This window comes from Antedon bifida, chromosome 10, assembly GCF_963402885.1.
Source record: "Antedon bifida chromosome 10, ecAntBifi1.1, whole genome shotgun sequence".
NCBI lineage: Eukaryota > Metazoa > Echinodermata > Crinoidea > Comatulida > Antedonidae > Antedon > Antedon bifida.
In genome coordinates this window covers 10,735,309-10,744,893 of record NC_136235.1, presented here as the reverse complement: position 1 = coordinate 10,744,893, position 9,585 = coordinate 10,735,309, and positions in this window count along the sequence as shown.

The window sequence follows — 9,585 nt, the reverse complement described above, 5'->3', positions numbered from 1 at the left end:
GTGTGAAAAGTTTTATCGAATTGTTCAAAATGGTCTAAAACGGTTTATAATGAGATTTTAAGCACTTTGATGTTTTTGTGTAACCAAGTTTTTTCGAAAATCACAAAATGGTCTAAAACGTCTCCAAATGCGATTTGAAGCTATTCTAAGCACTTTTGTGTTTTTATGTTAACAAGTTTTTTCGAAAATCACAAAATGGTCTAAAACGTTTTTAAATACGATATTAAGCTATTTTGTGCTCTTTGATGTTTTTGTGTAAAAAGTTTTATCGAATTGCTCAAAATGGTCTAAAACGGTTTCTAATTAGATTTTAAGCACTTTGATGTTTTTCTGTAACCAAGTTTTTTCGAAAATCACAAAGTGGTCTAAAACGTCTCCAAATGCGATTTGAAGCTATTCTAAGCACTTTGGTGTTTTTATGTTAACAAGTTTTTTCGAAAATAACAAAATGGTCTAAAATGTCTCCAAATGCGATTTGAAGCTATTCTTAGCACTTTGGTGTTTTTATGTTAACAAGTTTTTTCGAAAATCACAAAATGGTCTAAAACGTCTCCAAATGCGATTTGAAGCTATTCTGCACACTTTGATGTTTTGTGTGAAAAATTTATGTCGAAATGCTCAAAATGGTATAAAACGTTTTTAAATACGATATTAAGCTATTTTGTGCTCTTTGATGTTTTTGTGTGAAAAGTTTTATCGAATTGCTCAAAATGGTCTAAAATGGTTTATAATGAGATTTTAAGCACTTTGATGTTTTTGTGTAACCAAGTTTTTTCGAAAATCACAAAATGGTCTAAAACGTCTCCAAATGCGATTTGAAGCTATTCTAAGCACTTTGATGTTTTTTGTGAAATATTTTTGTCGAAATGCTCAAAATGGTCTAAAACGTTTTTAAATACGATATTAAGCTATTTTGTGCTCTTTGATGTTTTTGTGTCAAAAATTTTATCAAATTGCTAAAAATGGTCTAAAACGGTTTCTAATGAGATTTTAAGCACTTTGATGTTTTTCTGTAACCAAGTTTATTCGAAAATCACAAATTGGTCTAAAACGTCTCCAAATGCGATTTGAAGCTATTCTAAGCACTTTGGTGTTTTTATGTTAACAAGTTTTTTCGAAAAAAACAAAATGGTCTAAAATGTCTCAAAATGCGATTTGAAGCTTTTCTTAGCACTTTGGTGTTTTTATGTTAACAAGTTTTTTCGAAAATCACAAAATGGTCTAAAACGTCTCCAAATGCGATTTGAAGCTATTCTGCACACTTTGATGTTTTGTGTGAACAATTTTTGTCGAAATGCTCAAAATGGTCTAAAACGTTTTTAAATACGATATTAAGCTATTTTGTGCTCTTTGATGTTTTTGTGTGAAAAGTTTTATCGAATTGCTCAAAATGGTCTAAAACGGTTTCTAATGAGATTTTAAGCACTTTGATGTTTTTCTGTAACCAAGTTTTTTCGAAAATCACAAAATGGTCTAAAACGTCTCCAAATGCGATTTGAAGCTATTCTAAGCACTTTGGTGTGTTTATGTTAACATGTTTTTTCGAAAATAACAAAATGATCTAAAATGTCTCCAAATGCGATTTGAAGCTATTCTTAGCACTTTGGTGTTTTTATGTTAACAAGTTTTTTCGAAAATCACAAAATGGTCTAAAACGTCTCCAAATGCGATTTAAAGCTATTCTGCACACTTTGATGTTTTGTGTGAAAAATTTTTGTCGAAATGCTCAAAATGGTCTAAAACGTTTTTAAATACGATATTAAGCTATTTTGTGCTCTTTGATGTTTTTGTGTGAAAAGTTTTATCGAATTGCTCAAAATGGTCTAAAACGGTTTATAATGATATTTTAAGCACTTTGATGTTTTTGTGTAACCAAGTTTTTTCGAAAATCACAAAATGGTCTAAAACGTCTCCAAATGCGATTTGAAGCTATTCTGTACACTTTGATGTTTTTTGTGAAAAATTTTTGTAGAAATGCTCAAAATGGTCTAAAACGTTTTTAAATACGATATTAAGCTATTTTGTGCTCTTTGATGTTTTTGTGTGAAAAGTTTTATCGAATTGCTCAAAATGGTCTAAAACGGTTTATAATGAGATTTTAAGCACTTTGATGTTTTTCTGTAACCAAGTTTTTTCGAAAATCACAAAATCGTCTAAAACGTCTCCAAATGCGATTTGAAGCTATTCTAAGCACTTTGGTGTTTTTATGTTAACAAGTTTTTTCGAAAAAAACAAAATGGTCTAAAATGTCTCAAAATGCGATTTGAAGCTATTCTTAGCACTTTGGTGTTTTTATGTTAACAAGTTTTTTCGAAAATCACAAAATGGTCTGAAACGTCTCCAAATGCGATTTGAAGCTATTCTGCACACTTTGATGTTTTGTGTGAACAATTTTTGTCGAAATGCTTAAAATGGTCTAAAACGTTTTTAAATACGATATTAAGCTATTTTGTGCTCTTTGATGTTTTTGTGTGAAAAGTTTTATCGAATTGCTCAAAATGGTCTAAAACGGTTTATAATGAGATTTTAAGCACTTTGATGTTTTTGTGTAACCAAGTTTTTTCGAAAATCAGAAAATGGTCTAAAACGTCTCCAAATGCGATTTGAAGCTATTCTAAGCACTTTGGTGTTTTTATGTTAGTAAGTTTTTTCGAAAATCACAAAATGGTCTAAAACGTTTTTAAATACGATATTAAGCTATTTTGTGCTCTTTGATGTTTTTGTGTGAAAAGTTTTATCGAATTGCTCAAAATGGTCTAAAACGGTTTCTAATGAGATTTTAAGCACTTTGGTGTTTTTCTGTAACCAAGTTTTTTCGAAAATCACAAAATGGTCTAAAACGTCTCCAAATGCGATTTGAAGCTATTCTGCACACTGTGATGTTTTGTGTGAAAAATTTTTGTCGAAATGCTCAAAATGGTCTAAAACGTTTTTAAATACGATATTAAGCTATTTTGTGCTCTTTGATGTTTTTGTGTTAAAAGTTTTATCGAATTGCTCAAAATGGTCTAAAACGGTTTATAATGAGATTTTAAGCACTTTGATGTTTTTGTGTAACCAAGTTTTTTCGAAAATCACAAAATGGTCTAAAACGTCTCCAAATGCGATTTGAAGCTATTCTAAGCACTTTGGTGTTTTTATGTTAACATGTTTTTTCGAAAGAAAATTTTTTGTCGAAATGCTCAAAATGGTCTAAAACGTTTTTAAATACGATATTAAGCTATTTTGTGCTCTTTGATGTTTTTGTGTGAAAAGTTTTATCGAATTGCTCAAAATGGTCTAAAACGGTTTATAATGAGATTTTAAGCACTTTGATGTTTTTGTGTAACCAAGTTTTTTCGAAAATCACAAAATGGTCTAAAACGTCTCCAAATGCGATTTGAAGCTATTCTAAGCACTTTGGTGTTTTTATGTTAACAAGTTTTTTCGAAAATCACAAAATGGTCTAAAACGTCTCCAAATGCGATTTGAAGCTATTCTGTACACTTTGATGTTTTTTGTGAAAAATTTTTGTAGAAATGCTCAAAATGGTCTAAAACGTTTTTAAATACGATATTAAGCTATTTTGTGCTCTGTGATGTTTTTGTGTGAAAAGTTTTATCGAATTGCTCAAAATGGTCTAAAACGGTTTCTAATGAGATTTTAAGCACTTTGATGTTTTTCTGTAACCAAGTTTTTTCGAAAATCACAAAATGGTCTAAAACGTCTCCAAATGCGATTTGAAGCTATTCTGCACACTTTGATGTTTTGTGTGAAAATTTTTTTGTCGAAATGCTCAAAATGGTCTAAAACGTTTTTAAATACGATATTAAGCTATTTTGTGCTCTTTGATGTTTTTGTGTGAAAAGTTTTATCGAATTGCTCAAAATGGTCTAAAACGGTTTCTAATGAGATTTTAAGCACTTTGATGTTTTTCTGTAACCAAGTTTTTTCGAAAATCACAAAATGGTCTAAACCGTCTCCAAATGCGATTTGAAGCTATTCTGTACACTTTGATGTTTTTTGTGAAAATTTTTTGTAGAAATGCTCAAAATGGTCTAAAACGTTTTTAAATACGATATTAAGCTATTTTGTGCTCTTTGATGTTTTTGTGTGAAAAGTTTTATCGAATTGCTCAAAATGGTCTAAAACGGTTTCTAATGAGATTTTAAGCACTTTGATGTTTTTCTGTAACCAAGTTTTTTCGAAAATCACAAAATGGTCTAAAACGTCTCCAAATGCGATTTGAAGCTATTCTGCACACTTTGATGTTTTGTGTGAAAATTTTTTGTCGAAATGCTCAAAATGGTCTAAAACGTTTTTAAATACGATATTAAGCTATTTTGTGCTCTTTGATGTTTTTGTGTGAAATCGAATTGCTGAAAATGGTCTAAAACGGTTTCTAATGAGATTTTAAGCACTTTGATGTTTTTCTGTAACCAAGTTTTTTCGAAAATCACAAAATGGTCTAAAACGTCTCCAAATGCGATTTGAAGCTATTCTAAGCACTTTGGTGTTTTGTGGGAATAATTTTTGTCGAAATGCTCAAAATGGTCTAAAACGTTTTTAAATACGATATTAAGCTATTTTGTGCTCTTTGATGTTTTTGTGTGAAAAGTTTTATCGAATTGCTCAAAATGGTCTAAAACGGTTTCTAATGAGATTTTAAGCACTTTGATGTTTTTCTGTAACCAAGTTTTTTCGAAAATCACAAAATGGTCTAAAACGTCTCCAAATGCGATTTGAAGCTATTCTAAGCACTTTGGTGTTTTTATGTTAACAAGTTTTTTCGAAAATCACAAAATGGTCTAAAACGTTTTTAAATACGATTTTAAGCTATTTTGTGCTCTTTGATGTTTTTGTGTGAAAAGTTTTATCGAATTGCTCAAAATGGTCTAAAACGGTTTATAATGAGATTTTAAGCACTTTGATGTTTTTGTGTAACCAAGTTTTTTCGAAAATCACAAAATGGTCTAAAACGTCTCCAAATGCGATTTGAAGCTATTCTAAGCACTTTGGTGTTTTTATGTTAACAAGTTTTTTCGAAAATCACAAAATGGTCTAAAACGTTTTTAAATACGATATTAAGCTATTTTGTGCTCTTTGATGTTTTTGTGTAAAAAGTTTTATCGAATTGCTCAAAATGGTCTAAAACGGTTTCTAATTAGATTTTAAGCCCTTTGATGTTTTTCTGTAACCAAGTTTTTTCGAAAATCACAAAATGGTCTAAAACGTCTCCAAATGCGATTTGAAGCTATTCTAAGCACTTTGGTGTTTTTATGTTAACAAGTTTTTTCGAAAATAACAAAATGGTCTAAAATGTCTCCAAATGCGATTTGAAGCTATTCTTAGCACTTTGGTGTTTTTATGTTAACAAGTTTTTTCGAAAATCACAAAATGGTCTAAAATGTCTCCAAATGCGATTTGAAGCTATTCTAAGCACTTTGATGTTTATTGTGAAATATTTTTGTCGAAATGCTCAAAATGGTCTAAAACGTTTTTAAATACGATATTAAGCTATTTTGTGCTCTTTGATGTTTTTGTGTGAAAAGTTTTATCGAATTGCTCAAAATGGTCTAAAACGGTTTCTAATGAGATTTTAAGCACTTTGATGTTTTTCTGTAACCAAGTTTGTTCGAAAATCACAAAATGGTCTAAAACGTCTCCAAATGCGATTTGAAGCTATTCTAAGCACTTTAGTGTTTTTATGTTAACAAGTTTTTTCGAAAATCACAAAATGGTCTAAAACGTGTCCAAATGCGATTTGAAGCTATTCTGCACACTTTGATGTTTTGTGTGAACAATTTTTGTCGAAATGCTTAAAATGGTCTAAAACGTTTTTAAATACGATATTAAGCTATTTTGTGCTCTTTGATGTTTTTGTGTGAAAAGTTTTATCGAATTGCTCAAAATGGTCTAAAACGGTTTATAATGAGATTTTAAGCACTTTGATGTTTTTGTGTAACCAAGTTTTTTCGAAAATCAGAAAATGGTCTAAAACGTCTCCAAATGCGATTTGAAGCTATTCTAAGCACTTTGGTGTTTTTATGTTAGTAAGTTTTTTCGAAAATCACAAAATGGTCTAAAACGTTTTTAAATACGATATTAAGCTATTTTGTGCTCTTTGATGTTTTTGTGTGAAAAGTTTTATCGAATTGCTCAAAATGGTCTAAAACGGTTTCTAATGAGATTTTAAGCACTTTGGTGTTTTTCTGTAACCAAGTTTTTTCGAAAATCACAAAATGGTCTAAAACGTCTCCAAATGCGATTTGAAGCTATTCTGCACACTTTGATGTTTTGTGTGAAAAATTTTTGTCGAAATGCTCAAAATGGTCTAAAACGTTTTTAAATACGATATTAAGCTATTTTGTGCTCTTTGATGTTTTTGTGTGAAAAGTTTTATCGAATTGCTCAAAATGGTCTAAAACGGTTTATAATGAGATTTTAAGCACTTTGATGTTTTTGTGTAACCAAGTTTTTTCGAAAATCACAAAATGGTCTAAAACGTCTCCAAATGCGATTTGAAGCTATTCTAAGCACTTTGGTGTTTTTATGTTAACAAGTTTTTTCGAAAATCACAAAATGGTCTAAAACGTCTCCAAATGCGATTTGAAGCTATTCTGTACACTTTGATGTTTTTTGTGAAAATTTTTTGTCGAAATGCTCAAAATGGTCTAAAACGTTTTTAAATACGATATTAAGCTATTTTGTGCTCTTTGATGTTTTTGTGTGAAAAGTTTTATCGAATTGCTCAAAATGGTCTAAAACGGTTTCTAATGAGATTTTAAGCACTTTGATGTTTTTCTGTAACCAAGTTTTTTCGAAAATCACAAAATGGTCTAAAACGTCTCCAAATGCGATTTGAAGCTATTCTGCACACTTTGATGTTTTGTGTGAAAATTTTTTGTCGAAATGCTCAAAATGGTCTAAAACGTTTTTAAATACGATATTAAGCTATTTTGTGCTCTTTGATGTTTTTGTGTGAAAAGTTTTGTCGAATCGCTGAAAATGGTCTAAAACGGTTTCTAATGAGATTTTAAGCACTTTGATGTTTTTCTGTAACCAAGTTTTTTCGAAAATCACAAAATGGTCTAAAACGTCTCCAAATGCGATTTGAAGCTATTCTAAGCACTTTTGTGTTTTTATGTTAACAAGTTTTTTCGAAAATCACAAAATGGTCTAAAACGTTTTTAAATACGATATTAAGCTATTTTGTGCTCTTTGATGTTTTTGTGTAAAAAGTTTTATCGAATTGCTCAAAATGGTCTAAAACGGTTTCTAATTAGATTTTAAGCACTTTGATGTTTTTCTGTAACCAAGTTTTTTCGAAAATCACAAAGTGGTCTAAAACGTCTCCAAATGCGATTTGAAGCTATTCTAAGCACTTTGGTGTTTTTATGTTAACAAGTTTTTTCGAAAATAACAAAATGGTCTAAAATGTCTCCAAATGCGATTTGAAGCTATTCTTAGCACTTTGGTGTTTTGTGTGAAAAATTTATGTCGAAATGCTCAAAATGGTATAAAACGTTTTTAAATACGATATTAAGCTATTTTGTGCTCTTTGATGTTTTTGTGTGAAAAGTTTTATCGAATTGCTCAAAATGGTCTAAAACGGTTTATAATGAGATTTTAAGCACTTTGATGTTTTTGTGTAACCAAGTTTTTTCGAAAATCACAAAATGGTCTAAAACGTCTCCAAATGCGATTTGAAGCTATTCTAAGCACTTTGATGTTTTTTGTGAAATATTTTTGTCGAAATGCTCAAAATGGTCTAAAACGTTTTTAAATACGATATTAAGCTATTTTGTGCTCTTTGATGTTTTTGTGTCAAAAATTTTATCAAATTGCTCAAAATGGTCAAAAACGGTTTCTAATGAGATTTTAAGCACTTTGATGTTTTTCTGTAACCAAGTTTGTTCGAAAATCACAAAATGGTCTAAAACGTCTCCAAATGCGATTTGAAGCTATTCTAAGCACTTTGGTGTTTTTATGTTAACAAGTTTTTTCGAAAAAAACAAAATGGTCTAAAATGTCTCAAAATGCGATTTGAAGCTATTCTTAGCACTTTGGTGTTTTTATGTTAACAAGTTTTTTCGAAAATCACAAAATGGTCTAAAACGTCTCCAAATGCGATTTGAAGCTATTCTGCACACTTTGATGTTTTGTGTGAACAATTTTTGTCGAAATGCTCAAAATGGTCTAAAACGTTTTTAAATACGATATTAAGCTATTTTGTGCTCTTTGATGTTTTTGTGTGAAAAGTTTTATCGAATTGCTCAAAATGGTCTCAAACGGTTTCTAATGAGATTTTAAGCACTTTGATGTTTTTCTGTAACCAAGTTTTTTCGAAAATCACAAAATGGTCTAAAACGTCTCCAAATGCGATTTGAAGCTATTCTAAGCACTTTGGTGTTTTTATGTTAACAAGTTTTTTCGAAAATAACAAAATGGTCTAAAATGTCTCCAAATGCGATTTGAAGCTATTCTTAGCACTTTGGTGTTTTGTGTGAAAAATTTATGTCGAAATGCTCAAAATGGTATAAAACGTTTTTAAATACGATATTAAGCTATTTTGTGCTCTTTGATGTTTTTGTGTGAAAAGTTTTATCGAATTGCTCAAAATGGTCTAAAACGGTTTATAATGAGATTTTAAGCACTTTGATGTTTTTGTGTAACCAAGTTTTTTCGAAAATCACAAAATGGTCTAAAACGTCTCCAAATGCGATTTGAAGCTATTCTAAGCACTTTGATGTTTTTTGTGAAATATTTTTGTCGAAATGCTCAAAATGGTCTAAAACGTTTTTAAATACGATATTAAGCTATTTTGTGCTCTTTGATGTTTTTGTGTCAAAAATTTTATCAAATTGCTCAAAATGGTCAAAAACGGTTTCTAATGAGATTTTAAGCACTTTGATGTTTTTCTGTAACCAAGTTTGTTCGAAAATCACAAAATGGTCTAAAACGTCTCCAAATGCGATTTGAAGCTATTCTAAGCACTTTGGTGTTTTTATGTTAACAAGTTTTTTCGAAAAAAACAAAATGGTCTAAAATGTCTCAAAATGCGATTTGAAGCTATTCTTAGCACTTTGGTGTTTTTATGTTAACAAGTTTTTTCGAAAATCACAAAATGGTCTAAAACGTCTCCAAATGCGATTTGAAGCTATTCTGCACACTTTGATGTTTTGTGTGAACAATTTTTGTCGAAATGCTCAAAATGGTCTAAAACGTTTTTAAATACGATATTAAGCTATTTTGTGCTCTTTGATGTTTTTGTGTGAAAAGTTTTATCGAATTGCTCAAAATGGTCTCAAACGGTTTCTAATGAGATTTTAAGCACTTTGATGTTTTTCTGTAACCAAGTTTTTTCGAAAATCACAAAATGGTCTAAAACGTCTCCAAATGCGATTTGAAGCTATTCTAAGCACTTTGGTGTTTTTATGTTAACAAGTTTTTTCGAAAATAACAAAATGGTCTAAAATGTCTCCAAATGCGATTTGAAGCTATTCTTAGCACTTTGGTGTTTTTATGTTAACATGTTTTTTCGAAAATCACAAAATGGTCTAAAATGTCTCCAAATGCGATTTGAAGCTATTCTAAGCACTTTGA